We start from the raw sequence: 17,874 nt of genomic DNA, 5'->3' as shown, positions 1-17,874 counted from the left end.
TTAAAACTGTCCTAAACATATCTCTCCAACTATTCTCGTCTTACAAAAGCACCTGATAGAGCCTGATGGTGGCGGAAGCCAAACAGTAGGCTTTCTAAACCGTTATTTGTTGGCCCAGTGCACCTGAGTGCCTTTCAGAATCTAGTTCCTACCTCACAGCCACTTGGCAATGCAAGGTCTCCCATTCCTTACTGGATTACAGAAAAGTTCCTTGGCCTGGGATTCAAAGCTCTTCATGATGCACTGTGACTTCCAGACCAGAATTTTCTCCGATTCCTCCCATCTTCATGTGTTTTTTTGTTTGTTTTTTTGTTTTTCAGAAAGACTGTTCAATTAGATATTTCCTCCCTAGGACCCTCAAAGCTCCTTGCACCAGGCACACTACTCAGATATGATGCCCCCATATCTGAGCCACTAGAAAATAGATTGGGTCTCATTCAGCTAAGTATACACTCAGAACCTACACATAAATATAATAGGAATAACTCTTGTGAGTGAGGATTCAAACCCAGGCAGTCCAGCTCCAAGTTGTATGCTTTTAACCTTCCATTCAACCGCCCAAATATGATACTATACAGAATTCAACCATCTGCCAAGGTGGCAGCGGACCCTGAGATGAAACAATTGATTTGTGTCACTTACGATACAAGACAGTTGGTTACCCCCAAGTATTACCAAGGAAGAAACTAACGTGTAACACATTAGAGACACAGTGATCCACTTAATGGTAACTCACTGAGATAGAAACTCAGAGTGGGCCTTCAGGTAGAAAGGAGAGCCGGTGATTTTCAACCGGTGTGCTGCAAGAATTTTTAAAACATGCAATACCTGACTAAGCAGAGGCACTGGCCTCTTTACTCTTATAAGTAATCCAAGTTAAAAAAAAAAAAAAAAAAAAAAAATGACAGCCGAAATCGGTTTGGCTCAGTGGATAGAGCCAAACTGAAAGGTCCCAGGTTCAATTCCAGTCAAGGGCATGTACCTTGGTTGTGAGCACATCCCCAGTAGGGGGTGTGCAAGAGGCAGCTGATCGATGATTCTCTCTCATCGATGTTTCTAACTCTCTATACCTCTCTCTTCCTCTCTGTAAAAAAAAAAAATCAGTAAAAAATATATTTTTTTAAAATTACAACAGCCAACACAAACAACAATAGCTGTTAGGTGTGGATGAATCAAAATTATACCTATTTTTTGTCAGATGGGCAAAAAATATATTTTTGGGTATGCCATAATATTTTAGTCATTAGGTTATGTGTGTCATAAAAAGAAAAGAGTTGAAAATTGCTGGGTTCGAACTTACCCTAAGGAAGCACCAGGCTTAGGAAGATAATGATTTGTAGGACAAGATCTGTTAATAATGATGATACAATCCGCCTCATTTCTAATGAAGTTGAGCACCTTTTCTTATAAGGAGTGTAAATGGTACGACCACTTTGGAAAAGTTGGTATTAGCTAGTGAAGTTGAAGATAAGCATATGCTATGACCCAGAAGTTCCTCTTAGGAATGCAGCCAAGAGAAACTCGGGTACATGCGCACCAGGACACACATACGAGAATATTCTCTGTGTCATTTTTTTTCCTTTTTTTATTGTTTAAAGTATTACAAATAGTAGTACATATGTCTCCTTTATTTTTCCCAATTGACCTTCCCCCAGTCTATGGCATTATTATAATAATCCCCAACAAGAAGAAAACCAAATGACCAATCATGGTAGCAGGGGGAAAAAGGAATTGTGATACAATCACACAATGGAGTACTATATACAGTGTTGAAAATGAAGGAAGTATAACTTTATACAGCAACATGGATGAATCCTAAAAATACAGTATCGAGCGAAAGAAGTACTAAATGAAAGAATCATGTAGTATAGTTGGGTTTATTTAAAGTTTAAGTAAAATTTAACAGCATCATTTAGGGATGGCAAAAGTAGAATGAAGGAAAAATACCAGATAGAAGAGCATGAAGAAATTACTGATAAATCTGGGGTGGTATTATCAGTGGGGATAGAGTGTTGTGACAAGGAAGGGAAAGTGAGTGGGGGCTTCTGGAGTGCTGGCAATGTCATATTTTTCTCTGGCTACATGGTGTCCACCATAATGATTCTTTAAGTTATGCATTTGTTTCAAGAACTTTTTTTCTACATAATTGTTATATTTCACAATTTTTAAACATTAGAAATAAATCTTGCAGAGAGCTGCCATGCCTCCCATGTGAACAGGGCTTGACCTGCTCCTGAATCCTATCCCCTCTCACATGTTCACAATCTTTTAGTATACATTATTTCCTCTCTTCTACATCTTCAACATCACTCTATACTGGATCCTCTTCATTAGCATTTAAGCATTCACCCTCTTTGTCTAACTCCTTCCTCTTGTCCTGTTATTAACTCAAATGTTATTTTTTTTAATATATTTTATTGATTTCTTTACAGAGAGGAAGGGAGAGAGAGATAGAGAGCTAGAAATGTCGATGAGAGAGAAACATCGATCAGCTGCCTCTTGAACACCCCCTACTGGGGATGTGCCCGCAACCAACGTACATGCCCCTGACCGGAATCGAACCCGGGACCCTTCAGTCCGCAGACCGGCGCTCTACCACTGAGCTAAACCAGTTTCGGCTCAAATGTTATTTCATCCAGTGAGTTTTCTTCCTGATCCTCAGACTTTAACACGTGGTTTTCTATTGTACTAGATATCTAATGCTGGATAACAAATATCTCCCAAGCTTAATGTCTTAGAGTCTAAGACTTAGACAGTAATAATCATGTATTATCTCTCATGATTTCTGTGAGTCAGGTGGTTCTGGCTCGTGGTCGGTCTCTCATGAGATTATAGTCAGATGTCAGCCAGGAATGCAGGTACCTGAAGGTTTGACTGGGACTGGAGTTTCCACTTCAAGACCGTTCACTCCTATAGCTGGCAAGTTGGTGTTGGTGTTGGTGGTGGCCACAGGACCCTGCTTCTTTATATTTCCTGGGCTTGGGCTTCTTCACAACATGGTCACTTGGATTCAAGGCCAAGCATTGGGAAAGGGAGAAGGAGGATGACAGCCTTATTCTTTCTCTGAACTAGCCTCAGAAGCCACATGGCATTACGTTCACCCTATTCTCTTTGTTAGAAGTGAAATTAGATTTTAACTTTTAGAGGGAAAGTGTCACAAGATCTGCAGACATTTAAAAAATTACCTGTACTCTCCCTTCCTGGACCTGTCACAGAGTGAAATTTTATGTAACAATTATATTATAAAGATATAGTACATAATACATAGTATATATGTCTGTGATTACTTGATTAATGCCTACCTTCCCACACCAAAACATGTGCTAGTGAAATAAGCTAGTGGAACAAGAATCATATCTTCTTTGCCTACCATTTTATTCCCAGAACCTAGCACATTAGCTGGCCAACAGTGTGGCATAAATATAAATAAGTCATTAATTATAAATAACAACACAGGCAACAGCTTATTTAAGTAGGCATCATTCTTTCCATTTTATAGATGTGGACTTGAAATGATTAGACAACTTCCTCCAGGACCAAAGTTTAAATCCAGATCTCACTGATACTAAGCCAGAGCTGCTTCTAAGACTCCAGACGTCCTCCCTGTGACCACACAAGAAGCGCAGAAGCTGCTTTGGCCTGAGGAAAGAGCCTCCTGTGTTCCCACACTTCTTCATCAGGAAGACTTGGGGAGCTCACTCGGCTTCCCAGGTGTATGGATTTAAGAACAGGACTATCACTACGGTAAGAAAACACTCAGAATTCAGTCGTGGGAAAAAAAATCATTCTCCAAAATAATTGATCTGTGTGAGTATTCTTATCATGAGCAAAAAAGATAGGATGTAAAGTTTCTGAAACTACAAGCTTATTGTTGGGAAGATCAACCAGAGTTGTCACTGAGAGAACTAGTACCTCTTAGTAAATGGCCAAATCACAGACATATATACACATACATATATACCTGGCCCATTGCATTCCTCCATTCCTGTGGAAGGTCTCGTCTCCTTCACTAAAGAGAAAGGGTTTATTCAATAGCTGCTCTGTCCAATGAGGGGACCATTATTCATGTGTGTCTATTTACATTAATGATTATTACATAAAATTTTAAAAGTCAGTTCCTCGGGTATGCTAGCCACATTTCAGGTGATCAGAAGCCACAGTGTTGCCAGTGGCTACCATGTTAGGAAGTACAAATAGAGAACATTGATGTCATCACAGAAAATTCTGGACAGTGCTGCCAGAGAACCTAGGTAATCCTACTCCGGAGAATTCCAAGTCCCTGGGAAAAGAAAAAATCGGGCGCTGGAGGAGTATATCCACCCCAAGGAGAGCCTCAACTCACATAGGAAAAGATCACTAATCCTGGGGCTGTGGGCTTGGATTCGCCTCTGGAAATCTGTGGTCCCTCAGCAGGCTTCCTGCTTCTCCATCTATTCTGAGCCATCAACTTTGTCATATTTTATTTTTGTATTACAGTTTGCATTCAACACTATTTTTTTATTTGTTTCAGATGTACATTCTGATGTTCATGGTCTTAGGCGACCCCACTGGCGCTTCTCAACCCACAGGTTGAAAACCGCTGCTATAAAGCCTAAGACCATAGGAAAACACAGATATTTACATTAAGATTTATTATCAGTAGCAAAATTACAGTTATGAAGTAGCAACGAAAATGATTTTATGGTTGGGGGGTCACCACACCATGAGGAACTGTATTAAAGGGTGGCTACATTAGAAAGGTTGATAACCACTGCTCTATATCCTCATTCCTTATTTAAGGCCTGGCTCTCATCCAAATCAGTCGCTTCCCATTTAATAAAATTTGTTCTGGATATGGCATTCAAGTCTCTCCACAATCAGTTTCTGACCTGACTTCTTACCCATCTTTCTCTTTGTTATCTAACCACACATCTCTTCGCCATCCACCACACGTGTCTAAACATTCCTGTGTCTGCGTTTTTATTACCATTCGTTTGCCAGAAATACTTGCTCCATGCACATCCCCTGCATGTTTGGGGGCTAAGCTCCTTCTCTGTAAAGTCTTTCTGGTAATGAAAGCCCATTGTACTTCTCTGACTCCCACACTGAGCACAGACCACCTGGGACTACTATGTATTGTTGTATGGATATTTATCTTCTCTCCCTCGCTGAGTTTCAAGGTGCTTCCTGGAAAGAGATGAGCATGCATATCTTTGCACTCCTAAGAGTTCTTAGATGCAGAATCTTGTGCACAGTGGATATCCAAATACTGGTGGATTGACTCAGACACTGATGTATCCCATCATCACTTAAGGAGGGGCCAGGAGTAAATAAGCCTCCTGGAAAGAATATTCTGAAATGGAGACTGTCGCAGCTATTTGCTGTGTAAATGACCTGAGGATATATAGGTGGTACATTAAAGCATAATATACTTCTTTGGAAGATCCTTGGAGCCTGGGTATGAACAGGTGCCAGGAACTAAGAAAAGCTGCAGAGCTGGGAAGCATTGTTGTCATTGTTGGTACAATTTTGGTGGTTAGGAAAAAAAAAAAATTTGTGGGGTGTGTGTGTGTGTGTGTGTGTGTGTGTGTGTGTTCCTGCTTGAGGAAAGGAGTGGAGTTGGTTCAGGGAAAAAAGATACAGGTTTTGGAGGCAGGCAAACCTTATCTTGGACCTCAGCCTCATTGTTGACTTGATGTATAAAAGCGGGTAAATGGTCTCTCTTTACATTGATTGTAGAAGAACATTATTGGCCTAAGGAAATATTTATGATAAAGATACAAACAATAGAATATCATATTTATAATTTGTTCTTAAAAAGGATGTGTGAAAATACATGCATGCACAGAACCAGAAAGCTACTTGCCAAAATGCTACAGATATTTCCTTTGGCCTTTTCTGTGTTTCTGAGTTTAATGTACAATGACTTTTTAAAATAAAGCCCGTTAAAATAATGTAGGTTAAGCAACTGTAATATCAAAACCCCTAAGCATATGTGTTTTTAAGTAGTTTAAATTATTTCTTTGGGTTTTTAAAGCTATGTGTGTTTTTCTTTAAACAATCTCAAATATTCAGAAAAAATGAGAGGAAGTTAAAACACGATACCCTATCACTCACAAATTTTTATTGTGTCTTTCCTTCAAACAAGAAAATTCCAGTATACATGTATACCTTGGAAAAATTGCAAGTTTGGTTCTAGACCACCTCAATACAGCAAATGTCTCTAAAGAGCAAGTCAGAATCTTTCTGCTGGTGCAGGGTCTCACCTTCAATTTGTAAAGAACACAACATCTGCGAAGCGCAATAAAGCAAAGCACCATAAAGTGAGGTGTGCCTGTACAGCCATTTAAATTAGGAAATTAACACTGACCTTTGAGCCTGTAACCTCATTCAGGTTTCCTCAATTACCTAATAGTGGCCTTTATAGCAAAGGATCCAGTCCCAAATTATGTGTTGTATTTAGTTATGTCTCTTTAGTCACCTTTAATATGAGTCAGTACGTCAGCATTTGCTTAACTTTCTTGATTTTAATGCTTTGGAAAATCACAGGTCAGCAATTTTGTCCCTTAATTGGGGTTTGTGGTAGCTAAACTCCAAGATGGTGGGCAGTGATTCTCTTCTGGTATCCACACCCTTCGGTATAGTTCCCTCCCACTCTGAACCAGAAGTGCGGTGGCCAGGAGACTAGTGAAAAAGTGACGGTATGTGTCTAGAGGCTAGATCACAAAAGACACTGCAGCTTCTGCCTTCATCTCTTTGCTTGTACTGGGGGAAGCCAGCTATTGCATCATGACACTCAAATAGCCTTGTAGAGAAGCCCACGTGGAGATAAAGCTAAAGCACTTCATTAGCAGCCATGTCAACTTGCCAGCCACTTTGGAAATGGGTTTTCCTGCAACCTCAGGAACATAAGCCAGAGCTGCCCATCCAAGCTAATCCCAAATTCCTGAGCCACAGAAACTGTGAAAGATAATAAACACTGCTACTCTTTTAATTTTTAAATTGCATTTATTGGGGTTGGGGGAACATTAGCTAATCAAATTATATAAGTTTCAGGTAATCAATTCTATAACACATCATCCATATATTATATTGTGGGTTTACCACCCAAAGTCAAATCTCCTTCCATTACCATATATTTGATTCCCTTTACCCTAATAAATGCTACTTTAATCTGCAAAGTTTGGGGGTAATTTTTTTACACAGCAATAGCTAACTAATTGAGATCTGCTTGCTTTCTCATGGTTAGATACAAGCTACCCATCTTTGGCAGGCACACCATAGTGCTTAAGCTGTGTTCTGATTGGATTCTATACATCATGCATCATTTCAATTTGTTACCGTATTGCTGATGAAAAGTCAGACAACTTGATTAAGGTGGTGTCTGCCATGCTTCTCCATGTAAAATCAATCTATTTATGTGTGTGCAATTAACAATTTGTGGGGAGTAACTTTGATACCATGTAACTATACTGTGTCTTACCAAACTTTCACTTTATACATTAATTTAAAAAAAATAAAATCTATATAGATGCTCAGACTCCTATTTTATGAAATAGATTATAGCCCATTATTATCATTATTTTTTGTTGATCAAATCATATTATATTTGGCTAGTTAGAGCCCCTTCAACTAGTTTCTATATCCTTTTGACATGTTTTTATCATTTTATGAGCAATTTGCAACTTTCTAACATTGAAAAAATGTTCCCAACACATCTGATATTTTCCTTGACCAGAGCTTGTAATTAGCCATTTCACCAAAGAGAAATGATTTCTTTTAGTGGAGAATGGTTATTAGAAGTCAAGATCTGAATTTTTAGATAATCTCATTATTTTTGGGGTGTTATTTCTCTCAGTATATTTTAATAGGAAGAGTTAGGTGATATATACTTATACATAACTTCTATATTTCTCTCTCCATATATATATTTACAACCATGAGTTCCAGGGAAATGTCCTTGGATTTTAGTTTTCTTATTTCCATATTTATAACTCCCTTTTCCAACAGTGAGAAAACTGACTCCCATTATTCTTTTTTCTTTTTTTAGAGGTACTTCAGTTGCTTTATTGAGTAGGTTTCCTGTGCCACCACACACAATCTAGAATGAGAGGGTCAGAAGTCAGAGGTCCCAGTTACAGGGGGTCAGCCCTTGCCAGGCATGTTGATGTAGACTTTGCCATCTTCTTGGATGGGCGTGTCACATGGGCTGGCACACATAAACACCACCACCACGATTAACAGAGACACCATAGCATCACCAGCCACAAGGCCTGCTGGGAGTGGCAGGGGGAGGGGCTCACATCCTGAACAGGAACCTGAAATTATCTGAGCTGCAGCCACTGGGAGCAAAAGTAGAAGCAGGATGTTGCCAGGAGGGGTCTTGGTGGGCAGGGGGCTGTTAGGGGGCAGGCAAAGGGATTTGATCTAGAAAGGTTCTCCCAAAGGATTTCATCAATATCCTTACTGTAAAGAATTTCTTTTTCACCACTTTCTGCCTTCCTCTTCCCAACATGGATGCCCTCTTTACTCCTTTTAGGTTCCTACTTTCCATACTGGGAACATCCTTTTCCAGTAGTATGGGAGATTAGATATCCCAAATGACCCTTTGTATCAGTTTCCTATTGGTATGTAACAACTCACCCAAAATGTAGTGGCTTAAAACAAAAATAATTTATTATCTCTCACAATTGGCTGTTTCAAGGTGAGACAAGATTCTGCTTGTCTCACCTGAGCTCACTCACGCGGCTGCTTTCAGTCGGTGGGCTGGGTGGAGAATAGCCATTCTTAAGTGACCTCTCTCACATGTCTGAGGTCTCAGCTGCGATGGCTTCAATGGCTCCACTTCTCCCCTCATGTGATCTTCCATCTAGGACTTCTTCACATGATGGTACAAGTGTTCAAGGAAAGCAAAAGCCAAAGGCCTTCTAAGTCACTTACACCACATTCTATTGTCAAGGCAAGTCACAGCCCAGTCCAGATTAATGAGTGGGAAAACAGACCTCACTTTTAGATAGAAGGAGCTAAGTAGCAAGGTTACATTGCAAAGGAGCACCAACATGGAGGTATACTTCATTGGGGACCATTAGTCTAATTGACCATACTTTCCTAATTAAATGGTAAGAATGTCAGTTAAAGCATATATATATATTTAAGCACAACATTCTAAATGTCTCTCTGAACTGGAAAGACCATAAAGAATTCACAAAATCCAAAGTACAAGCAACCTCATTTGCCTTTTTCTCTAAGACTTTCTGCCAATATTGGAGAACTTATCTTAATAAGCTGTGTGGGGCATGCCAAAAAGAAGGCAAACCTGGGGGCTACAAAAACAAGAGATCAAATGGGAGGCTCTTCCACAAAGCTGGGACCCAACCCTCAGAACAAGATGAGTGAGAAAAACAATTTTACTGGACAAAAGGAGACAGTAAGAAAAATTGGATGCATGTCTTGTCCTTGGTACTAGATGTTGCAAAAAAGAGTCATCTGAAAATCTGTAACCGCAAACTGAACATTACATAGATTCACAGAATTTTCTGAAAAGAAAAATGCAAGCTGATATTTAAAGTGATCCCCTGCTGTGAGACCTCTAGTTGGCAGAGAGGTACAAATGTAAATCTTCCCAGAACAAATTCAAACTCAATCCATGCCTTCAAGAATTCTTACAGGTGAAATTCCAACAACAATGAGCAACTCACTGTAAAACAAAAATCACAAAGCATCCTAAGAGGCAAGAATCATCTGTGAGAACAGGCAGGAAACAAAAACAAAAAAACACACAGAAGGCAGTATAGAGCTTTTATGTATTCAGATACTAGACTATAAGACACAGATTTGGATGTAATTACTAGTAAGTGTAATATATGCTATGGACTGAATTGGGTCTCCCTAGAACTTATAGGTTCAAGACCCAATGTGACAGTATTTGCAATAAGAAAGTAATTAGGATTAGATGAGGTCATAAAGATGGGGCCCTGACTGGATTAGTGCCTATGAGAAAAGACACCGGAGAACATGCCTTCTCTCCACCATCTGAGGACTCTGGAAAGTTGCCATCTGGAAGCCAGGAAGAGAACTCTCACCAAGAAGCTAACCATTCTGGTATTCTGATCTTGGACTTCCAGGCTCTGGGCTATGAGAAAATACATTGCTGTGGTTTAAGCCACCCAGTCTGTGGTATTTTGTTATGGCAGTCTGAGCTGACTAATACAAAATATTTAAATAAATATAAGACAAGCTTAAGTAATGAATATCACTAATTTGACAGAATTGAGAAAAGTTTACATAGAAATTATAGAAATTAAATTTTTAGTAGTTGAAAGTAAAAAAAAATAATATTTTGAAAAATGGGTTCTACCACTGAAGATAGATTCTACCACTGAAGATAGTATTAATAAACTGGATGATAGATTGAATGTTTTTATATGGAATATAAAGAGACTGAAACTATGAGAGGTTATAAGATATGGTAGATATACAGGGGTGGGCAAAAGTTAAGTTTACAGTTGTTTGTATGGAAAAAAGACATGCAAGTTATGATTATTACAATAGCTTTATAAACTCAAAAGAATGTCACAATGGCACAGTAAACCTCCTTTTCCCACCCCTGTAGTGAGAAGGTCTAGCATATGTCTAGTCATAGCTCCTAAAAGAGATAATGAGGGTGGGAAAATTGGAACCCTCATACATTGCTGGTGGGAATGTAAATGGTACAGTGACTTTGGAAAAACAGTTTGACATCTCCTCAAAATCTTAAACATAGAGTTAGCATATAACCTAAAATTTCACTGTTCATTATTTACATAATAGAAATGTAAACCCACATCTACACACAAATGTTAACAGCATCATATTCACAACAGCTAAAAAGTGGAAACAACCCAAAGGATAAATGGATAAATAAAATGTGGTATATCCATAAAATAGAATATTATCTGGCAAAAGAAAGTACAGCTCTACAGTATACTACAACATGAATGAATCTCAAAAATATATGGCAAATGGCCAGTCAATGTGGCTCAGTGGTTGAGCATCAACCTTTGAACCAGGAGGTCTCAGTCTGATTCCTGGTCAGGGCACATGCCTGGGTTGTGGGCTCATCCCCCAGTAGGGGTTGTACAGGAGGCAACTGATTAATGATTCTCTCCCATAGATGTTTCTATCTTTCACTCTCCCTTCTCTGAAATAAATAAAAATATTTTAAAAATATTATAGCATGTGAAATAAGCCACTAACAAATGATCACATATTGTAGGATTCTATTTATATGAAATGTCCAAATAGGCAGGTCTATAGGAAAAGAAAGTAAATTAGTGATTTCCTAAGACTAGACAGAAACAGATGGGATAGAAATGGGAAATGACTGCTAATAGGTACAAGGATTCTTTGGGTGGGTAGGGCAGGGGTGAAATAATGTCTTTTAAAATTAGACTATAGTCAAGGTGCACAACTCCAAATATGCAAATGAGCATTATGATGTATAAATTATATATCAATAAAACTATTTAAAAATAGATAATAACAACTTCTTAATACCATAATTTTCCAGAAATATTGAAAACACACATCTTTAAGTTCAGGAATTCCAATAAATCCCAAGCAGGATAAACAAAAGCCATATCTAGACACATCATCACATAACTGAAGAGCACCAAAGGAAAAGAGAAAAGATATTTAAAGCATCCAGACCAAAGACACATCACCTATCAAGGAGCAATACTGATTGCTCTCTGACTTCTCAACAGCAATCTGATGGTAGCTAGAAGACAGTAGAATACCATCTTCATTGTGCTGAGAGAAAATAAACTACAATTCTAAACCAGGTATAAATGTATGTGTTAGCAATTATTAAAACTTAAGACAGATACAAATATGAGATCACAGACATTCACTAAAGGACCTTTTTAAGGGATGTACCTCAGCCAAAAAGAAAATGAACCCATATGGAAATCTGAGGAGCATGAAGTAATGATAAACATATTTATAAATATGTCAGTAACTCTAAGCAAACATTGCATAACATTTAAAAATATATTGCCCAATTTGTAAAGGAATACTGACTAGAATTAAGATACTGGACAACAATATCATATAAGGTGGAGGACAAGTTCATATGTCTTAAGATTATATGTATTGTATATACACTGGGTGGCCAGATTATTATGATCTCTGAATGCATAATAATCTGGCCACTCTCTATATATAAACACACACACATACATATATATTGTATATGAAGCCCATATATATATATTAGAGGCCCAGTGCATGAATTCATGCATGGGTGGGGCCCATTCAGCCTGGCCAGGGGAAGGGGCCATGGGCGGTTGGCCAGCCTGGTCGAGGGGACAATTTGCATATTAGCTTTTTATTATATAGGATATACACTGAGTGGCCAGATTACTATACGTTCAGAGATCATCATAATCTGGCCACTCAGTGTATATATACATATATGCACACACACACACACACACACGTACATACAGGGTGGGGCAAAAGTAAGTTTACAGTTATGAGTACACAAAACAGTTTATTCTTTTTTTTTTTTTTTAATATATTTTATTGATTTTGTACAGAGAGGAAGGGAGAGAGATAGAAAGCCAGAAACATCGATGAGAGAGAGTCATCGATCAGCTGCCTCTTGCACACCCCCCACTGGGGATATGCCCACAACCAAGGTACATGCCCTTGACCAGAATCGAACCCGGGTCCCTTCAGTCCCCAAGCCGACGCTCTATCCATTGAGCCAAACCGGTCTCGGCCAGTTTATTCTTTTTAAAAATTATTTTATTATATACTAGAGGCCCAGTACACAAAATTCATGCACAGGTAGGGTCCCTGGCAGCTGCCGGCTGCTGGCCGGGCGCCTCCTTTCCCCCAGCCACCTGCCAACACTGATGCTGGCCCCACCCCCTGGTCAAACTCCTGGTTGAGGAAGCAATTTGCATATTAGGCTTTTATTATATAGGATATGTTTTACAACATTTTTAAAAAAATCCTCACCTAAAGCTATTTTCCCATTGATTTTTAGAGTGAATGGAACAGAGAGGGAAAGACGGACAGATATATCAATGTGAGAGAAACATCTATTGGTTGCTTCCTGCACCCGCCCCAGAACCTACAACTGAGGTACATGCCCTTGACCGGAATTGAACCCAGTACTCTTTAGTCTGAAGGCTGACACTCTATCCACTGAATCAAACTGGGTAGGGAAAGTTTTCTTTTAGATTAGTGTATGAAGGATTTTTTTTTTTTTTTGCCTCTTGAATTGTAACATACATCATAAAGTAGACAAAAATCTTAATTTCATATTTAAAATGAAGGTTTACCTATGCATAATCTTTTTAAAGATCACTTGGATTAGAATATAGAATATTTTTAGTACTTCAGAAGTATATTTTATACTCCTTCCCTGTCAATACCCTCAAAATGTAACCAATAGACTGATGTCAATAATTATTGATTATTTTCGCCTGTTCTTGAGTGTCACAAATATGGAACCTTACAAAATTTCCTCTTTTGTGTCTGTTTGTTAGTTCAGCATTATGTTTCAAAGACTTATCCATTTTACTGAATTAAGCAAAAATTAGTATGTTTTCATTGCTATGTAGAATTCCATTGTATAGAAAACCAGAATTTATTTATTTATTTCACAGTCAATATACATTAACATGCTTGTGGTTTGGGGATATTGTGAATAATCTTGCTTTGAAAATTCTTGGGCATGTTTTTGATGGGTATAAACAATTGTTTCTATTGGGTATATATTCAGGGACTGAATTGCTAGGTCCAAGAGTCTTAACTTTATTCAGATTTAATGGACACTTTCTCTCAAACAGCTTTCCATTGGGGTTGTACAAATTTAAACTTCCTCAATAATGTATGAGCATTCCAGTTACTCCACACATATTAGTATTAACACTTGTATTCACTGTCTTTTTTGGAGGGGGGTATAGTAGTATCTGATCATAGTTTTGATTTTCATTTCTCAGATTATTGATGATACTGTACAACTTTTCATTCATTTCCTAGAAATTTGGTCATCCTCTTCTGTGAGCTTGTTTACATTTAGTTCATTTTTTTATGAAAGTCATTTAAACTTTTACTTAGCGATTTGCCAAATTATGTTATAGATTCTATAGAGGATTCCTTTGATGGATATGTATACTGCAAATATCTTTTCCATGCCTGTAGTTTGCATTTTCACTCACTCAGTGTTGTGATTTGATAGGAAATATTTAATGAGCTTCAACTTATATTTTTATTCTGAGTCATTGTAATTGATGCTGTTTTGGTTTTTTTTTTTTATTGATTTCAGAGAGGAAGGAAGAGGGAGAGAGAGGTAGAAATAATAATGATGAGAGAGAATCATTGATCAGCTGCCTCCTGCACGCCCCTTACTGGGGATCAAGCCCAAAACCCTGGCATGTGCCCTTGATAAGAATCAAACCTGGGACCCTTCAGTCTGCAAGCTGATGCTCTATCCACTGAGCCAAACCAGCTAGTGCTGTTTTTAATTTAATTTTTATTTATTCATTTCTGGTCTATAGAAATACAGTTCATTTTTGCTTGTTGATCTTGCATCATGTGGCCTTGCTGAGCTCACTTATTAATTTCGGGAGGTTGGCTTTTTGTGAAGATTCCTTGGGATTTTCTGTGTAGGTTATTATGTCATCTAAAAATGGGGACAGTTTTATTTCTTCCTTTCCAATTTGAGTGTAACTTTATTTTCTAAATATTGGTTGGGATGTAAAATAAAATTGTTTTTTACATTGACTTTGTATATAGCAGCTTGCTAAATTTACTTAATAAGTTCAGTAATTTTTCTATAGATTCTTTTTTATTTCCTACTAGAGGCCTGGTACATGAAATTTGTGCATTGGGCAAGGGAGGGTGTCCCTCAGCCCAGCCAGCACCCTCTCCAATCTGGGACATCCATCTCACAATCCAGGACTGCTGGCTTCTAACTGCTCACCTGCCTGCCTGCCTAATTACCCCTAACCACTTTTGCCTTCCAGCCTGATCGCCCTCTAACTGCTCCCCTGCAGGCCCCATCGCCCCCAACTGCCTTCCCCTGCTGGTCCCATTGTCCCCAACTTCCCTCCCCTGCTGGCCTGATGGCCCCCAACTGCCCCCCTCCCCAGTCTTGTGACGATATGGGGATGGCCATCTTGTGGCAGCCATCTTATGATGACATGAGGGCGAGATGCTTTTATTAGTATGTTTTTATGAATTAAAACAATTTTACTTTTTTTTTCTTCTTTACTACTATTTATGTCTATTGTTTTTTCTTGCTTTTGGGCAGACTCTCCAGTACAAAACTATTTAAAAGTGGTGCCTTATTTCTGAAACCAGTGGAAAAAAATTCACTTTTGAGTAGGATTTCAACTATAGATTTATTGGTGTGGGGGTTTTTATGTGCAAATTCAGAATCAATTTTTTCAAATATTTTTTATCCCCACAAATTTTATTAAGACCTGCTTGTGCCCTAGCTGGTTTTGCTCAGTGGATAGAGCATTGGCCTGCAGACTGAAGAGTCCCAGGTTCGATTCAGGTCAAGGGTACATGCCTGCGTTTTGGCTTGAACTCCAGTAGGGAGCGTGCAGGTGGCAGCTGATCAATGATTATTTTCTATCTCTCCCTCTCTGAAATCTATATATATATATCTATGTCTATCTATCTATATCTATCTATATCTATCTATATATCTATCTATATATATCTATCTTTATGTGTATATATATATATATATATATATATATATATATATATATACACATATAATTTTGTTTGTTTTGTTTTTTAAAATATATTTTATTGATTTTTTACAGAAAGGAAGAGAGAAGGTTAGAGAGTTAGAAACATCGTTGAGAGAGAATCATCGACCAGCTGCCTCTTGCACACCCCCCACCGGGGACGTGCCCGCAACCACGGTACATGCCCTTGACCGGAATCGAACCTGGGACCTTTCAGTACACAGGCCGACACTCTATCTACTGAGCCAAACCGGTCTCGGCATGTTTTGTTTTGTCTTTTAAACCTACTTGTGAGGACACTTGAAATATAGTATTTACTAATAAAGACAACTAACATTCTGCTTTTACTTTTATTAGCATTTATTTGATGCTGAATTTATTCTTAGACAATAAGTTTTTGTTTCTTCGGTTTCTTCTGGGATATCTTTATCTTCTGTGCAAACTCCTCTTCTGCTTTAGGAATAACCTGCTCCTTTTCAGTAAGGATCCTCTCAACGTAGCCAGGAGAGTACATGTCTAGGTCAGTCTGCCCATGAGCTCTGTTAAGTTCTGCAATGTATCTTGGGAGCTTCGTTCACCTGGATGAGCTCAATGACCAGAAAATCTACATCTGCACCCTTAAGTTCAGCATTATTCTCTGCATTGTTAAGCATGTGCAGCAAAACTTTAGCACTCTTGGGCCAGCCATCAACCTTGTGTACAACCCCACTGTTTGGCCCATCACACAACTACACCATTGTGGCAATGGAATGGTTCACATTGCTTCTTCAAAGTGACATCCTTCAGCTACTTGGTGGGTTTTTCAGATATGCATACCCTTGATTGCCTTGGCAGTTTCACAAGGGTTCTTAACACAAAGATTTGAACCTCTTGATTTGCATGATTTGTGGGGATTTCTGCGTCAAGTGGAGAGTGAACTATTTTTAGGTCACCTCAGACCACTTATATGAAGAGGGAAATTCCTTTACTTTTGATTATGATTGTGGAATGTAACAAATGTTTAAATAAAATGTTTTGAAAGTCTTTTAAATCAAAGTAAAATTTATATAGAGAAAAATGTGCATATCTTAAGTATATAATTAAATGAATTTTAATATACTCATATATCCAGTACCCTAATAAAGCTTTAAAACATTTTATAACCACGCTCCTCCAAATTTTATCTTGCTTCTTTTTAGTTACCGCACACGGCATATAGGCAACGATTGTTCTGATTTCTGTCATGGTTTTAGTTTTGCCTGTTCTGAAATTTCACATACATGGAATTATAGAACACATGCTCTTTGATTATTTGTTCAGCAAAATATGTTCACTATACCATAAATTTTTATTTATTCTCTTATTTGATGAAGATTTAAGCTCTCTCTAGTTTTGGGAATATAATAAATAAAGCTACTATAAACATTCCCATACAAGTCCTTTGTGGACCTAAGTTTTAGTTTCTGTTAGGACAATAACTAGGACATGAACTGTTGGTTATAGATTAAATCTATATAAGGAACTTCAAAACAGTTTATAAGAGTGGTAATGCTGTTTTCCATTACCACTACAATATATGAATTCCAAATGCTGCGTATCGTCAACAATGTTTGGTGTTAGTGTTTTTTAATTTTAGCTTTAATTTTCTCTCCCTCTCCCTCTCCCTCTGCCTCTCCCTCTCTCTCTGACTCTCCCTCTCCCCCTCTCAACTTCTTTATCCTTTCTATTCCTAATCTGCTATGACATTGTATCATTTATAGGTGTTAAATTTTATCCAATACTTTTTCTGCATCTATTGAAACAACTGCTATAATTCTCATTTGTTTTCTTAATGTGGTGAATTATATTGATTGATGTTTTAACACATTTATTGAGGCACAACTTACGTATCTTAAATTCACCCATTTCAAATATTTTAGAATGTCCCCTGTTGTGTGACCATTACCACAAACTTTCACCCAAAAAGTTTCCTTATTCTTTGCTCTTCATTTCTATTCTTACTACAGACTGTAGGCAACCTCTGTAATATTTTCTGTATGTATAATTTTGTTACTTCCAAACGTTCTATATAAATGGAATCATGAAATATGGAGATTTTTTTGTGTCCTTTCCCACCAGACAAGGAACTAATGCCTCCTGCCAACAACCATATAAACAA

General features: G+C 38.0%; 1 long non-coding RNA gene across 1 annotated transcript in view; it reads left to right on the top strand.

Annotated features, from left to right (window-relative positions):
- Positions 1 to 17,874, top strand: part of LOC311627362 — an 84,641-nt gene that overhangs the window by 2,030 nt on the left and 64,737 nt on the right. Inside the window, exon 2 of the long non-coding RNA XR_014795898.1 lies at positions 3,500 to 3,744. This is a non-coding gene — a long non-coding RNA (uncharacterized lncRNA). The remainder of the gene's footprint in view (positions 1 to 3,499; positions 3,745 to 17,874) is intronic.

The sequence above is a fragment of the Pipistrellus hanaki genome (assembly GCF_964339955.1).
Source record: "Pipistrellus hanaki genome assembly, chromosome: 9".
Lineage (NCBI taxonomy): Eukaryota > Metazoa > Chordata > Mammalia > Chiroptera > Vespertilionidae > Pipistrellus > Pipistrellus hanaki.
The sequence above is the reverse complement of the archived record's forward strand: the minus strand, read 5'-3'. Positions and strand labels throughout refer to the sequence as shown.